The sequence below is a fragment of the Marmota flaviventris genome, chromosome 7 (genome assembly GCF_047511675.1).
Source record: "Marmota flaviventris isolate mMarFla1 chromosome 7, mMarFla1.hap1, whole genome shotgun sequence".
NCBI lineage: Eukaryota > Metazoa > Chordata > Mammalia > Rodentia > Sciuridae > Marmota > Marmota flaviventris.
In genome coordinates, this window is record NC_092504.1 from 74,361,736 (window position 1) to 74,379,681 (window position 17,946).

Genomic DNA, 17,946 nt, shown 5'->3' on the forward strand with positions numbered 1-17,946 from the left:
GAAAAACAACTTTGAATCCTCAATTAGATGAAACACTCAAAATTAGATGCCAAATAATTTCCAGATAATTAAAGAGTACCCAAAACTCATAATGGAGGGAAAAGACAGGTGAGCATTTTATGTGCCTGGCATAGTACTTGAAAACATAGTATGACACAACGTACATTGAGGGATAGCCTACACCATCATCATGTGCCACATTTTTTTTAACTTATAACATTGTTATTATTAATAAAAGCTTAGTCAAGCAGTCAAGCACAGGAGAAACCTCTCTGAATTTATAATTCTAGACTTTATATATATCTGGTTGTTATGCAACTTCAATCATCTGAGAAAGTAAACTTCATCATAATTTTTCACAATGGCAAATCATTTCCTTAATGGTCATTTAAATTCTCGCAAAATTTTAAATTAACTATGAAAATTATTAAGTAAACCAAGCCAATAGTTAAGAAGCTCCATACTTTAAAGCAAAAACTGAATATTACATTCATAAAGTAGATTTAAAACATTTCACTAAATAACTTGCAAAGGCCCATTAAAATATTTAATTAGAGTAAGACATTAATGTGAACTGGTCTTGTGCAAGAGTTTTGAAATGTTACCTGCAACAAACCTAGCTTTGTTTTTGAAAAGCCAATGTCATCCATGAAGAAATTTCTCTCTGCCCCTAATTTTTTCAAAAATAACAAAATTCTAAAAAAGAAATGAGTAGGAAAGTGAGTTAGCACACTCAGTCCTTAAGACTATGGGGTCAGCAAACATCAGGAAACAGAAGACTGAGAAAAGCAAAGTTATAAAGCTAACTATCAGTGATGCACAGGCATACATATCAATATTGTACTTTCCTCTAACACAGTGCTAAGGGCTTTCCCAAATTATAGAGGAGAAAGGCATGTGGAAACTAGTCACTGGAATAAACCACAATAACCCTTTCTTTACTAGCATATTAAAATTATATCACAGAACAGAGACCTAATATGATAATGAGACAGGTAGCCCATGAAGACTACTTCTTCTATGATGAAAAGAGCCCAGGTGGGCTCTAAGACTGCATCTCTATATGAAATGACATCACTGAGTTTCTGCCTGCCTGTATATGCAATTAAACACACACACACACACACAAACAACAACAACAACAACAACAAACTGTGTATTTCTCTTTCTTATTGAATGACTGTTAATCCCATTCCCTCCTGCTGCCTTCCCCATATTAGAGCTTAAGAATCAAAGCCTTGTTCCTGCCAAATAGTATTCCTGCCTGATTTTACTTTGGGGGAACACAGGAACCTGCAGTACTGGTAACAAAAATGGTGTGTACTTCAGTTTGAAAATATTAAATGTGCAAAATTAGAAAGTGTGGGAAAAATCTAAAAGAAAATGCTCCTAATGCTTTCTATTAGCTAAATTAATCCATTTCTTGAAGCAAAACAAAAGACATTCATCCAAAGGATTAAATCTGATCTCTAAAGATAATTAACATTATTTTTAATCAAAACATAACATCTTCATTCCTGAAGTGAGTTTCATTTTTTTGTATTCCAAATTTCCAATAGCAATGGTAGATAAAGAAAAAAAGAAGACAAAACAAGAACAATTTCAATACCTATAACCTTTCCAGGAATTCCCACCCTTAGGCCTTTCCTAGAAAAGTCCCAAAGATTCCTAAGCATGTATGCCAGTATTTAGATTATGATTCCATTTAGCATTAAAATGGTCTTCAAGTTCAGTCATAGAGTACGAACTTTTGCCCTATCTTTCTCTTTGCTCTTGCCTGTCTCCTCTGTTTAAAGTAAATAAAAGAATAATATTAACAGAAATATCTCCTTTAGCTTTTTATTGCAAAACCACAATTTCTAAAAATTATGTTTGTATTTGAAAATTAACTGCATTTGAAAATTGAATTTTCACTTAATATCATAATATCTAGTTATTTCAGCCCTTTGGATCTCCTCACACCCTAATCCTCAAAGATCCATATAGAATAAAAGTCTAATGAACCACAACTACTATGAACACAATGAACCACAACTACTAGAGTCACTAGCAAGAAGTCAGGAGCAATCTCCTTAAGAATTAGATGAACTTCTCTAGGGATGATAGATTATTGTAGTGTTTTTCTTCCTAGGTATGGAAGCTCATCCCATGGAAAATCAATGTTTAAGAGATGGTTTTATTCAGAGTTCAAAAAATGAAGAAGGGGAATATTTACTCACAAAACAGTTTCTCGACTCTAGAGGTTACAAATATAGGATAAAAATAATGAGGAAGGGGGACAGGTTACTAAAAACGAGGAATATCCATATATTTTCTGGGAATAGGAAAGATCTTCAACAAACTCAAATCCCACCTCTTTTCACTCTTTTTATGAAACCCCCAGGGAAAGTCATTGTTAGAGATCAAGGCCATCTGTGGAGCCAAAATTCCTCTAGATGTCTTTGGTTACTTGTTCTTTGTGATCATGCTGGAAAGATTTCAGAGGAGTTGCTCAGAGTAGCTCAGGCATGAGTTTATTAGAAGAGACAGGAAAAAAGGAGACAATGGATCTTCTCAAAGAAGAGAGGGAAGGTGCAGCCCTCCTGACCTCTAGTTTTATTGGGGATCCAGGGAAGTTTCCAGAGTTACACCAGGTCCACCTCTTGACTTCTTACTGATAGAAGGATTGCATTAGACTATCAAGTCACCACTGCAAATGGTCTTTTGCCATGAGGGGACATTTTAATATTATAACAATATGTTAAAAATTCAAAGCAACTCTGAGTTACTTTGGCCCATGCTGACCAGTTTTAATTAGAACTTGTTCTTACAAATTTTATTGATAGTGTGCTTTGCTTTTAATTTCTCTGTCTCTCTCTCTTTCTTTTTCTTTAAGAAGTGTCATTTAAGATCACATTTTATTTTTTTTTTAATTTATTTATTCTTTTTATATAAACATAGCAAAGAATGTACTTTGGCATATTATACATCCAGGGACTATAACTTATTCTAATTAGGATCCTATGCTTGAGGTTGAACATGATGTGGAGTTACCCTCGTCGTGTATTCAAATAAAAGGCTAAGAAACTAGGTCTCATTAATTCTACTGTCCTTGATATTTCCCTCCCTACTCCCTTCCCTTCATTCTCCATTGTCTAATCAATGGATTTCAATTCTTCCCTTCCCCATTCTCCCTTGTTGTGGATTAGCATCCACATATCAGAGAAAACATTTGGCCTTGGGTTTGGGGAGATTGGCTTATTTAACTTAGTATGATATTCTCCAGTTCCATCCACTTACCTGCAAATGCCAAAATTTCATTCTGCTTTATGGCTGTGTAATATTCCATTATTCTGTCTCATTGAGTCCTGGAATCTGCCCTGTATAAAAGTCACAACATCCCTCCTTCAGAGAACTTGTGTTCTTTTTATTAGCAGGAAGGAGTCTTTGGCCCTGCATTTCTCCAGCAGATAAAATGTTGTTTACTGATGAATCTTAGGCCAGACAGAGCTTCAGATAAAATGCTTTTAAAAAGAAAGCACGTGGGGGTCAGCACAGTTTATAGACTTGCCCCCTGAAACCCATGTTTCCACCACTCATATCTGTTATCCGTCATCATCACCCTTTCTCTTTTCCTTTCCCAAGGTTGGCCTCACCAATCTGGCACTGTAACAAGATGACCAACAGCAGAGAGGGGTGATTGGTGATTAGAAATTTGTAGAATCAGGAGATCCAAGGGGAAAACAAGAGGAATAGGCTAAGATCAAGCTGAATACTTGAATTAGAATTTACCAGAAGCTTTACATCACTGGATCTAAAACCCAGTCTTTCTGAAATAGAGAGCTCCTGGTTTCACATGAGAATAAAAAGTCACACAGGCTGAAGATAGATGTCAAGAAAATTAAAACTGACATATTCTCTGGTTAAACACAGCCTAGTTATACTTATATTGTTTACCTATCTTTTCTATAACTGTTAACCTCTTTTTGGCACCAGCAGAAAAGCAATATAGCTACTTCTTCACAGTTTGATCAAAGTGCATAAAATACATTTTTTTCTTTTTACATCACTTGCCTTTTATAAAAGAGTAAGCAGCCTAATCTGATCTGCAAGGATTATGTGTGTATCATTATGTATGCAGGACTAGAATTGCTAGTATCAAAAACATCACTGCTCTTAGGACTAAAATAAATATGGATTTAAATTTTAACTGAGTTCATTTATCAGTGTGTATTCAGTCAGCAGATACTGAAATTAAAACTAAAATAGAGGTAGTATCCCAAATGTTTTGGATATTAAGGGGTATTTTGAGCATGCAAGAAAAGCGTGAAAGCCAAAAACTATTGCCTAAAACCTTTATTTCTGGAATGAGGATGCAGACTCACAGACTTGCCCCAACATGTCAGAGAGGGAGTAGATATCATAATTCATTTGAGAATATTTTAAACATCTCAAGAACAGGATGTTTTTTTATATCTTCCCTTCACATACAGTCAATTATTAGTCAGGATGAAGTTTAATCAAGCTAATAAGCTACTAAAATGTTCTGGGCTTCTTACCAGTGACAAATAAACAGCTCATGTGTACACTGATTGTTCTTACAAGTCATCATTTGAGATAAGCTGGGAAATTTTAAAAATTCCTAAGAGCTAGAAAATTGATCTCCTTACCCTTAAAAGGCTGAATCCAAATTGCCAACTACAATCAGGACATAAGTAGTGTGTAAAATTTAAGGTAATACCAGCCAGAGCTTCATGTAAATTGCTTTTAAAACAAAAGCATGTGGGGGTCAGCACAGTTTATAGAATTGCCCCCTGAACCCCATGTTTCTACCACTCACATCTGTTATACATCATCATCACCCTTTCTCTTTTCCTTTCCCAAGGTTGGCCTCACCAATCTGGCACTGTAACAAGATGACCAACAGCAGAGAAGGGTGATGTACTTAGTAGTCACAAATCTATTACACACAAATGTCACAGGGCAAGTCTGAAAGAAGAGGTATTGGTGGCAAAAGCTGATGCAATGTGAACAGCAAATCAAATAAAGGTAATAATACATTGCAACCCATATAACAAAATAAACACCCATGAGTCAATACTAATATAAATTTGAATAAAAGAAGGAAAGGGGAAATTCTTCCTTACAGGAAAATATAAAAGTGTAGAAGAAATGAACCATTTTTTAAAAACCCATCCTGAGATTGACATAATATCATTTACAACATGTTCCAAAACTAGATGCCAAAATTCATCAGTGGAAGTTTAAGAACAAACAGGATATTGACACATCACAAGTGTTTCTCCCAAGATATGTCTTCATTACAAGGGGAAGATGATCACTCCTGGCAAGCATCACCTCCACCAAGGCTGACATCATTAGCAATGAGAGGCACCAACATCACACACCCCTGATATGATGCCTGTGAAGGCCCGGTACTGCTGCGGTGTTTTTCTCAGAAGGCAGGACCTCAAGGTGATCATGAGAAAACATCAAACAAATAAAATGTGGTGAATTCTACCCATAAACTAATTGGTATCTTCAATAGCATCAAGATCTTAGGGGAACAAAAGGCTGGAAAATTATTATAGGGAGGAGAAAACTAGATCTATAGCAGTGAACTATAATGTGAAAAACTGGATTGGATCCTGAAGAGAAAAAGGGTAGTAGAGGGACAATAAATCTTGGAATAAAGTATGTAACTAATGTATTACAAATAATTTAATTAGTAATATGAATCTAATTAATAATACTATAGTAGTCTGCAATGGATATTTATTAGTTTTGATGATTGTAATCTAATTATGCAAGATGTTATGCAGATTTTCCACTTTTTTAAACTTTTCATTAAGTCAAAAATTATTTCAAAATTAAATAAATTTGGCCACATAGTGAGGCTCTGAATAACTTAGTGAGACTCTGTTTTTAAAAAAGTAAATAAAATGGCTGACCAAGCTATCCCTCTCCTTGATCTATACCCCCAAAGTCTTTAAAAACAGCATGCTATAGGGACACAGTTACATCAATGTTTATAGCAGCACAATTCACAATAGCTAAACTATGGAACCAACTTAGATGCCCTTCAACAGATGAGTGGATAAAAATATGTGGCTTATATACACAATGGAATATTACTCAGCAATAAAAAAGAATAAAATCATGGTTTTTGCAGGTAAATGGATAGAGTTAGAGAAGTAATGCTAAGTGAAGTAAGCCAATTAAAAAAAAAACACAAACAAACAAACAAAAAAACAAATGCTGAATGTTTTCTTTGGTATAGGAGCTGATTTATAGTGGGATAGGGAGAAGAAGCATGGGAGGAATAGAGGAACTCTAGATAGGGTAGAGGAGTTGGAGGGGAAGGGATGGGGCATGGAGTTATTAATGATGGTGGAATGTGATAATCATTATTATCCAAAGTACAGGTATGAAGACACAAATTGGTGTGAATATACTGTGTATACAACCAGAGATGTGAAAAATTGTGCTCTATATGTGTAATAAGAATTGTAATGCATTCTGCTGTCATATATAATTTTTTTTAAAGTAAATAAAATGGGCTGGGATGTGGCTCAGTGATTAGCTTTCCTGGGTTCAATCTCTGGTACCACCTCCTTAATAAAATAAAATTAAATATAAAACAAGCAACATTTTTCAATATTTGTATTAGAAGTGTAGTGCTGGACTTAATTTACCATCATTGTTCCTGAAGTTTTTCTTATCAAAATCTATACAGCCCAGTCAAAGCTTATTCTATGAAGTATTGCTTTGTGAAGAATGACATAGCAAAAATCTCCTATCCTGGTTAATATGGCATATTTGTAATTAACTGATATTCAAATGACATGAACAATGAGACTCCTCTAGAAATCAGGCTTGTGGAGATGTCTCTGGCACACTGAGAAAAGACACAGAGCAGGAAGCTTATAGTTTCCTCCTCCTTGTTGGCCTTCAACATGAGCTGCTCTATGAACAACTAGGAGAGATATAAACTCACTACCAGGTTAGGGCAAGGAAAGAAGAGAAGGAAGGAAGAAAATAAAAGAGGGTGATAGGAACAAAGTGAGACATGGAGGAATAAAAGATGGAGAGATGGACAGACAGACATGGTGCACATTAACAAAGTTCAGTAGTATTTTGTTACCAATGAACTCTCACCTTCCTTATCTATTAATACTGCACCATAACACCTACCTGGAAAAGCTTTGCCCAAGCTCTATGTGTGTGTGTGTGGTGGGGGGGTACACACACACACACACATGAACACACGCAAGGTAGGGACAGAACCAGGGCAGAACCAGGGCATCGTATATACTGAGCATGTGTTCTACCAATGAGCTCTGCCTTTATCTCCTAACTTGTCCCAGCTTTGAGTGACCCTAGGGATTCTCACATTCCTCCTATACATATGTGATGACTAAAATTCATACCTGGAAGCCAAGAGTGAACATGGGAATGATTATGAAAAACAAATGCTCACAGTAGCATTCTGTTGCTCATTAATGGCCACTTCCTTCTATTATTCAAAAGACTTAAAGAATGTTTTTGAAAAATTTTCCACATTTTTATTGTACATTATACTAATACATAATGGTGGGGTTTTGTTAGGTATCCATACATGAAAACAATATAACAATATTATTTGGCTAATATAAGATCTAAAGATCTTAAGCCATCTCAATCTCATGGAAAGGGTGAAGTAAAGTATAATGTTTTCTTCTTCCTTCTCAGTATTCTGCTGTCCCTTCTCCCCACCCTAAAGTACAAGCAAAGTGGGCATGATTGAGGTAGTGCTGTTGGAAAAGGGAAGCAGAAGGAATTGACCTCTAGCTGAAGATATGATAAGTTTGGGTACCTCTCAGACTGTCTTCCTATATTTCCTCATTTTTTTCTACTGGAAATTGAAACCAAGGACTCACAAATACTAGGCTCTTCCGCGATTTGTTTTTATTTTGAGACAGAGTCTTACTAAATTGCTCAGGCTGTCCTTGAACTTGAAATCTGGTTGCTTCTATCTTGAGTAGCTAGGATTACCAGTATGCACCACCAGGCCTGGGTAGTCCTTTCTCTTTCTTTGTAAGCCACTCACTTCCAATGGACCCAGAGGGAGATTCAAAGCCTTATTAACTTTATAGACACTTCTGGCATTAACTTTTGAAAACATCTTGTGTGTGTCACATGGGAACATAGAGGAGACTGAGTAACTATAATGGGAACATCCTTGGTGCTATCCTATAATGCATAAAACAGTGAATGATCTAAGTGAGCTTCTTAAGATGGTTTATTGTAGTTGCAATTTTTCTTGCCCTAAGTGTTGTTACCAGAATCCTAAGTCTGACAACTGACTGACTTTGTGTCCCAATCAATCAGGTCTGGGCGCTTGCCTCAAAAACCAAACAGAAAAAGTAATGGTGAATAGCAGCTATTAGGCAGGAATTCAGGGACACCAAGATTATGGAGGCAGAGTATAAGAAAAATGCCACTGGAGGACAATACAGGGATATGAGGCATCTTGTCCCTATTTATAAGTCCAATTATCGTGCCATCTCCCACCACGGAGGTCTTATGGCCATGAAAACTTCTGTCACAGGATTGGTCTTCTACAACAACCAATGGGAGTAAGGTGGACAGTGTTCTAATTAGGTTTTCTAAAGTAATATTGAACACTATTCTAATCAGGGGTTATAAAATAACCAATAGAAGCAAATGGGGAAAGGAAAATAATGCCCCACAGCTCAGTATGTAAGACACTAATTTTTACTCAGTCGAGTCTTGAGCTTCCCTCTTTTGCTGTGCCCACTCCACTCTACCTTACAGAGTGCCATTTCCACCTTCACCTTAACAAATCTGTGCTTTGCCTGCTACTCCTGTGTGTGTTGCTCAGTTCTTTGCTCAGGACATGAAGATCTTGGACCTCAACTGGACTACACTGATTAAAGTTATACCTCAATCAGTATAGCTATACCAGGAAACAAAGGAGACCACATTTTAGCATTGTCTTTGGGTGTATTAACTATGAGCTTTCAGATAACAAGTATACAAAGGGGGACCAGGAGTCCTGGGAAAGCTGCGGTCTGGGGGATCATTATGTCAGAATTTATCAGGGGGAAGTCTTTTGTCAGATTAGAAAATTGGGGATGCTTATTTATACTTTTAGAAATTTGGAATCTGAAGTTTTGGTCTTATATTTTTCTGTATTATTTGTGTTTTTTAGTACTACTTTAAATGTGCATTGTAATAAGCTGGTTAATTTTTAAAGTTAGTTATTAAAACTCAACTATTCACAACTATTCACAGAAAAATTACAAACAGGAGCAAAACATCCAAACTTGTGGACAAACTTTGTGTCTTGGGAATAAGTAAAAGACAGAATACATTTGTCAATACTTTTCAAATAATGTTAACAAATTTCTCTTCCATCCATAGTAACACCCATGCTCAGTAAGGTTTTGTCCATCCAATATCAACCCTATGTTTGGACACAGGTAAGGTTTTACCTGAATCAAGACACAACTAACACACGACAAGACCCAGAGTCAGTCGCACCACCACATCATTTTCTGAAAAGGCATCCCACAAACCTTCTTTAATTGTCAGTTTGTACTTCATGCTCACTTTCAACTGAAACTGGTAGGGGTTACAAATGTAACAAGGACCCAGACTTCACTGGACCCTAAAAATACCCAATGGGTAACTAAACATGGGATTTTTTTTAAAATGGATTCTCTGCCTCCTTTTTTCATCTTTCTCCTTTGTTCTGAGTCAACTTGGATTCTAGGACCAACATGTCTGATGGATAAACATCTTGTGGAGAATAAGAACTGCCACCCAGGCAACAGCAACTTTACTATCTCCAACAAGACTCCACCCAATCAGTCCTGACCTAATGATCATTCAGGCCACATTTGGATCAAGACAGATGGACTATGCTTTTTTCTGATCCACTTGTTTGTAGATCCTAGAAGTTCCTGTCAATATCCCGAAGACAATGCTGGAGACACTGGTCCCCTTTGTCTTTCTCATGTAGCTGCACTGATTAAAGTTCCTTTCCTGCTTTTAATCATTAACTTGTCCATTTGATTTTGGGGGCAAGTGATCACACCTCATTTGTTGGGACTCCCAGAGTTGAAACTCTGCTCTAGGACTCTAGTAATACGAACTCAGTCATCTCATTCTAGCTGTGTGCTATTTTCTCACAAAAGGGCACATAATACCCATCTTCCTTTCCTGCCACACAAATTTGCTCTCTTGACTTAATAGTGGTTCAAGTAACCAAGAGCTTAGGTCTCAGGATGGGTGTGCTCAGAAGCAGAGCATCAACAGTCTTTAAATAAACTTTCAAAGGAGCAAGCTGGACCTTCCAAACAGACCCAAAGAAGTAGTTTCCTGTCAGCAATGATGTCAAGCATCTGTGTTGTGCAATTCCTGAAGGGCTTTCCCCAAATACCATTGGCTCCCTTCCAGGCCTGCTCCCTTCCAGTGTGTCCCAGAGACAGTTGGAAATCCCCATGAAAAACACACCCCCTTAAGACTAAGAGAGTAGGAACTATGAGAGGGGAAATGAAACAGTCAGACCCAACCCCAGCCCTCCACCCCAGCTAGAGGAAAGGCACTCCCAGGACCTTAACTTATAGCCCGTCTGCCATTAAAAGTATGGTGTGTGTTCCTCCCTGCTGCTCACCCTCTCAAGCAATCTTATGGACCTCAAAACCCAGATACATCATTAAAGCCTGGATGCCTTCTCCATAATATCTCTGAGGATAAACTAGATAAAGAATGAAACTGTTGGGGGATCTCTGCAAAGGGTAAAGGCAAATTCCCAGGCCCTTTAACTTGTTACTGTACATGATTTGTACTTTCCCCATCTTTGTGTTTTCTTAACAACTGCCAGGACTCCTCCTATCACAAGGCAAGGATTTCTTACAAGGTAGCACCAATACAAGGAGCTAACATGCTCCTGGGCTCCAAACTGACAGTCTACTAGTCCAGGCAGAAGTGTTTGCATACAAAAACAGCACTCATGCTTTGAAAATGTACACCCAACAGATGAAAATTCCTGCACTCTAGCCCATGCCTACAACATGTACATGTGAAAAAGAACCAGTCCCTTTCTTTTTCAAGCAACCAGCCAGCCTAACAGGGTCAGAGCTGGGCCTCCCTTCTGGCTACAGAAGAAGTCCAATAGAGCTTCCCGTGTATCACTAGATGCACTTTTTGCCAACAAAAGACAGAAATTCCTGTCTCACAATCCCTTAGTGGTGGCCTTCGGGGGGGCTGCCCTTCCTTCCTGAGTTCTGGGAACACCATGCAGTCTGTCGACCCAGGAATACAGCCTGCAGCTGCAGCAGAGACCCTTCCAGATCAAGGACCAGATGACTCCACCAGGGTCCTGGCCTGGGGGCCAGACACTCACCTCCAGCGGCCACCTGGGAAGATGAGAAGCTTCCCCATTCAGGACTGCAAGGGGCTAGGTAGTGGCGTGGAGGCTGCAAGGAGGCCGCTGGACAGGCGTGGATGCGGCTTTGCCACATGGGGCATGGGTCCCAGGCCAGGGCGTGGGTGGCCTCTCTCTGCTTGGCCAAGGGACAGAAGGAGGAAGGCACAGCACCCCCTGCCAGACAGCAATAAACATCCAGGGACCTGACAGCCAGATTCAAAAAGAGTGCCCAACCCAAAACTCGGTTTTCTTTTTCTTTTCTTTCCTCCTCCCCTTTCCCCACTCCCCCCCCTTTCCCTTCTCCCCTCCCCCTCCCCCTCCTCCTCCCCCTCCTCCTGCCCCCTCCTCCTTCTCCTCCTTTGTACAAACAGAAAATGGGTATATGATTAAAATAGAGATGGACACAAAGTGTGTCTATGTTGTAATGGAGGAAATTGTAATACACACACCCAAGGATGCCAGGCTAGGGCCACCTTGGTTCATATAATATGCTTTTTATTTCTTAGTGAACAACTAAGAAATAACTCATTTGAGCTTGACGTGGTGGTGCAGGCCAGTAATCCCAGCTACAGAGGAGGCTTTCAAATTTGCCTTTCAAATATGAGGTGAGCCAGGAGAAGTTAGGAGATCCTACATGAAAATATGAAATAAAATGAAATGGGCTGTAACTCAGTAATAAAATGGTTTCCTAGTATGTGCCAGGACCTGGATTCAATCCCTAGCAGTGCTAAATAAAAAATAATAATAATTCATTTTGTTATAAGGTTAACAGATAGCTACATCCTGTGAATATATTGAGAAAAACAAATACTGATGTTAGTAATTAACTTGGAGAGTCAGATAATACAGCAGCAGATATAACAATAGTCTCTACTTCATAGGCTGAAATGTTAAATGTTGAGAGTTCAACATACTAAAATTTCAATATTTAAGTATAGTTTTATGCAAGTAAAGTGTGCCTATAAAATAAAGTACAGAAAATCTCAGTAGACAGCTTAATGTATATTTTCAATGTGTATATCTGTATATCTGCTATGCCAATTTTCAAAAAGGGCCTTAACAACACCTCAGAAGCTTCTCTTACACTCCATCCTAGCCATTATCCTTTATGGAGGTTACCACTGTGCTGACATCTATGCATTAGTTTTTGTCTGCTTTACATTTTCCTTTATTTTGCCAGATCATTTCTGCCAAGATTGGCAATGCCTAGCTCATCTTGCAGATTGGCAATGTAAAATAGGCTGCCTGGGTCTTCAGAATGAAGTGAGTGGAATAGACGGATGATAAGTGACCTTTCCCACCATGTCCTCTTATTCCCTGTTTTCCTGCCTCCATTGATAGCAGATATTTTGAATCTTCTGAAGTTCACATTCTCCACATATTTGGTGCTTAGGCAAATGAAAATAGGATGCTCATCCCAAAAAGTATTTAGAATCAAACACAATTCACATTACACATTGTTAAAATAAATTGGTTTCTCTTAAGGCTATGGATCACCATAGTTTTAATGACTTATAATTCAACATAACTCTACTATGTCCTAAACTTGAATTTTCAAAGCATTAAATGAACTAATAATGTATTTGACAAGGGGTTAAACAATTGTTTTCCTGATGCACATGCAACTGAAACATTATCCATCCACTTGTTTTTATATCTTCATCTCCTTCTTCATATCCCATACTTCCTGACATAAGGAATACAAACTTTTTGGATTACAAAATTTTCACATAGGAAGTTGCAAGGGTGATGGTCCTGAACCTATAAAATCTTGGCAAAATATAATGAAGAAGTACCAATGTTTGAATAAATCTTGAAGAAAATTGAGCAAAATAATAACTATTATTTAATTTTCTGTTGCTCTTAGGACGCCATTAGAAACTTCATAAAAAGATAGGGGCTGCTATTTTTTTTTTTATAGCCGCAACACCTAGGCAAAGGGGAATCCCTTCCGGGGATGCACAGTGCTGGTGGGGTTCATTGCTGGTAGAAAAGCACCACCTCATGATTTTTCCCTTTCCTTCCTTCCAACTGAAAAAATAATCATGATACGGAAAAAAGAAAGGCAGGAGAGAAAGAAGGGAGTTACAAAAGCCAGAACAACATCACACACTCCAGTACTGCTACTTTAAAACAGTTGCATAGATTTGTGCATCAGATAGCCCTGAAGATGACAGTGACCTTGTCCAAATTAGTGTGTTGCAATCCTAAACTATTTTCAAGTAGGAGAATGACCTGGCTCTATGCCAGACTGTGTAAGCTGACATCAATGGCCTGCAAAAGGTGTCAGATGAGCTGACCCTAGCCAGAGCTGACCTGGAGATGCAGACTGAGAACCTGACTGAAGAGTTGGCTTATCTGAAGTAGAATCATGAGGAAGCCAAAATTTGATTTTTTTTTCTCCTTTACAATATATACATATAGGGTAATAATGTCCAATTCATTCTACTCTCCTTCCTCCCCCCATACCCTCTCCCCTTTCACTTCCCTTTGTCTAATCCAAAGTATCTCTATTATTCCCTACCCCACTTCCTTATTGTGAATTATCCTCCACATATCAGAGAAAACATTAGTCATTTTGTTCTTTGGGATTGGCTTATTTTGCTTAGCATAATATTCTCTAGCTTCATCCATTTACTGATAAATGTCATAATTTCATTCTTCAAGGATGAGTAATATTCCATTATGTATATGTACCACATTATCTTTATTAATTCATCTCTTGAACAGCATCTAGTTTGGTTCCAGAATTTGTAATTGCTTTGCAAATGTAACCTCATGACATCTTCACCTTATCATCGTGAAGAAGGTGCATTTACTAGGCCCATTTTTTGGATGTGAAAACTGAATCTTAGGGAATTTAACCTAATTCTTCAGAGTTTCTTAGTGAAATCTGTAAACCTGAAATACAAATCTAGTTCCATCAGCACCCGCAATGCATCCTACTTCTTCAGAGTTCATGGCTGACCTTGTATTACCCATATCTTACCCATAATCCATACTGAGCAGGTCCCAGAAGGAAATGGGGCTGACTCTTCCCAGAGCTGGACAGAGGTTGGCCTCCTCCATCGTTAGTGTTATTTTTTCTCTGATTACCTGGCTCCTTTCCAGGCTCTTCAAGCTCTCAATTCCCATGTCAGTTATTCAGTGACACCACCTGTCATTCATGTTTTTACAGAACTCTGAGGAAGAGAATATCCACATGGATTTCAGAAATGGGTCAAGATGTAAATGACTGGTCATGATTGACTTGGACACCCTAAAAGGGGATGGTATTGATGTCACAGGGGTATAAATCTCATGATGGACCAGAAAACTCATTTACAGAGCAGCCAAAGGTCTATGTAGATCCATAAAATGGCCACAAGCCACCTGCAAATCTGGGTACTTCCTCATCTGGAGCAGTCCATAGTCTCTTTCTGCTGGAGCAATATCAGTGGCTTCTTTTGGAATTGAAGTAGGTGTGAAAAATAGCTCCTGTGCCACTTGGTTATGAAAAATGGTAATGATGATGAAGGTGATAATGCAATAGCAAATACTCATAGACCACTTTGCATACATTATTTCATTGAATATTCACAAAGTCCTTTCACTGACTGTTCTAGTCAGTTCCAGCTTCTACAACAAAATACTCTAAGCTTAAAAACATTTATTTCTCCCCATTTGGGAGGGTGGGAAGTTCACAGTCAAGGTACTGATAGGTTGAGTTCTTGGAAAGAGCCCTCTTTTTGCTCATAGCTGGCTGCCTTCTCACTGTGTCCTCACTTGGCAGAGAGCCAGTGAGCTCTGGTCTCTTTTTCATCTTCTGAGAACACTAATCTCATCTTGGGAGCCACGCCCCCCTGGCCTATATAACTCTAATTACCTCCCAATGGCCCTGCTTCTCATGCCATCACACTGGCATTAGGGCTTCAACATATAAATTTGGAGGAAACACAAACATTCAGTAGGGAATGCCACTGTGGGGTCCTGGGCATATTCTGTATCTTCTCTGTGCTTCTGCTGCCTCATACAGAAAAAGGACAGTAATAACACCTGATCAATGTGCATGTGTGTGTGTGTGTGTGTGTGTGTGTGTGTGTGTGTGTTTATGTGTGTATGATTACATTGAATTAAAAACAGGTGATTAGATGATTCGTGCAAGTGACCCTAGATCTAAAAAACAAACAAACAAAAAAAAAAAAAACTGAATATAAAAAACACAAGTGTCAAAATAAAATCTGAAACCAGGTTTAAGAAAACATTTCAGTGTGGGAATAAAAAATATTTCCCAGCAAGAGGATAAAAATGGGGGTTTGTCTTGATGATATCAACGTTTAAGGAGATGTAATACATATTTATGAAATTTAACTTGCTTTATGTTTATATTATACATGTATTACTTCATTCTGCTTCCACATTTAGAAATCAATTTTTAACTAAAATTCATCTTAATCCTCTCCAACTTTGGTGTTTTTTTTTTTTTTTTTCCCTCTCTGAAACAAATTTGGAGTCTTAAATACAGTTTCAAGGACTCAGGTTCTGTTCCCTCTAAGGAGAGGGAAAGACAGGTCCTTGTGAATCAGGATGATCTTGACAAACCACAGGGAGGCCTTCATGTGGCTTAATGTATTTGCAAGTTCATCCTACAGGTGTATGCTTGTGACCACCACCATGTATATTCCTTTTAAATGACTGAACAGCACTTGTACACAACACTATCCAGACTCAAACACAGGCCACATTCCAAGGAATCCTGATGATCTGTACTTTTTATCTGATCTACCCCCAAGCATGAATTGCTGATTTAATAAGAAATAAAACAAGCAATAAAGACTGTGTTTACCTTGGTTATTAGAAAATGAAGAGCTTGGCCAACCTCAGGCTCCACGACCACTCAGGTGTGGCCCACGTTCTGTCACCCCCTCCATCCAGGCAGTCAATACCCTGACTCCAGAGGCAGGCATGATCTAGGAGGGTGTTCATTTTTCCTCCCTATGCAGGAGGAAATAGTGACTGAAAGAGCACAGTGAGAATTTCCCAGCCTGAAATCGTCCTGAAATTTTCCCAGCCTGAAAGTGTGGGGAGGCTTATAGTGGGGGACATAAACCCATCTTCCAGTCATTTTCTCAAAAGCACTATGATTTCAAGACACTCGGGAAGTGGAGGAGTTTCTGGTCTTGGCCACTCCAGAGGAAGGTTCAAGATAAGTTCCAGTTCAGCTGTGTGACATGAAGAAGGACCTAGACACTGAGCCCCAGGACCATGTTCTTGGCAACCCGACCCCAACTTTGTCATCCACTGGAATTCTGTGGCTGCACTAGATATCTGGTGATCCCATTGCTTCCAGGGCTCTGATTCCCACTGCAGCCTACCGGGCAGCACCACCTACTGGGTTCAGGAGGATGCAATTCCAGGAGTTGTCCCACCAGGAGAGATGAACACTGCCACAACCCCACCCAGCAGCCTGCACTGTGATTACTGCAGTCCAGTGGACCCAGGAAAGCCCATGGGCAGTGGAAGGGGCCCCGGAGCACCCACTTTGGACAACAGTCCCAGGTGAAGCTCCCTCCCACCTCACTCCTCCAGGTCCCCACTCACTGATATTTTGCCCAGTTCAGAAACCAGCCCAGAACTCCACCAGTGAGGAGTGGGGACAGCTCTTGATAGCTGAGCATGGAGGAGCATGCAGGGCTGCTTGGTGGGTTATGGGAAGCTTGAGCTTGAAACCTCACAGCTAACTCTGGCATGGTGCCCTTCCATCCAGGGAAAACCAAGACCCATGACAACTGGAACCTCCCAAGAGTGAATGCTGAGGGGATCTCTGGGTCTGTAGGTGTCTGTGTTGGATTGGACTGGTGAAAGTTAACATATCATACACTGTAGGACCAGTAGGAGGCCTAGTATTGTCCCCAGAACAGCTAAGCAATGAAGACACAGTCAAAAACTGGAGAGCTGGGGTTGAGGCTCAGTTGTAGAATGCTTGCCTAGCACGTGGGAGGCACTGGGTTCAATTCCCAGCACTGTGCAGAAATGAATAAAGGCCTGTTGACAACTAAAAAAATAAATTTAGAGAATCTTGATAACCAAAATTTAAAAAAAGCAACCCAAATATGAATAAAACAAGATTTTGTGAGCACACAGCTGAATTATTCTGACTTCCACACAGAGAGAAAGGACTGTGGACACAGGGTACCATTCCCTCCCAACCTTCCCTGCTGAACCCCTCAGTCAGACTCTGGGTGGCTCTTTAGATGTGTTCTCAGCAGCTGTTCTTTCCACTGTTCCCAGAGGAAGTGCAGGAAGACACACAGGCCATGAACCCAAAGCTGCCACCACTTGAAATGCTGCTCAGCCAAGAAACTTGCCCCCCAGCAGTTCCCCTTCTGACTGGTCAGGCCCAGGCAAGACAGCAGACAGAACTCTGACAGCTCAGGGGCGGGGCAGGGCTGAGGGATTCCTGCCATTGCAAGAGCTCCTGACTGTCAAACCCAGCCCCACCCACCCTCACCAGAGCGAGGCTAGATACAAAGGCTAGCTCACACATTCAA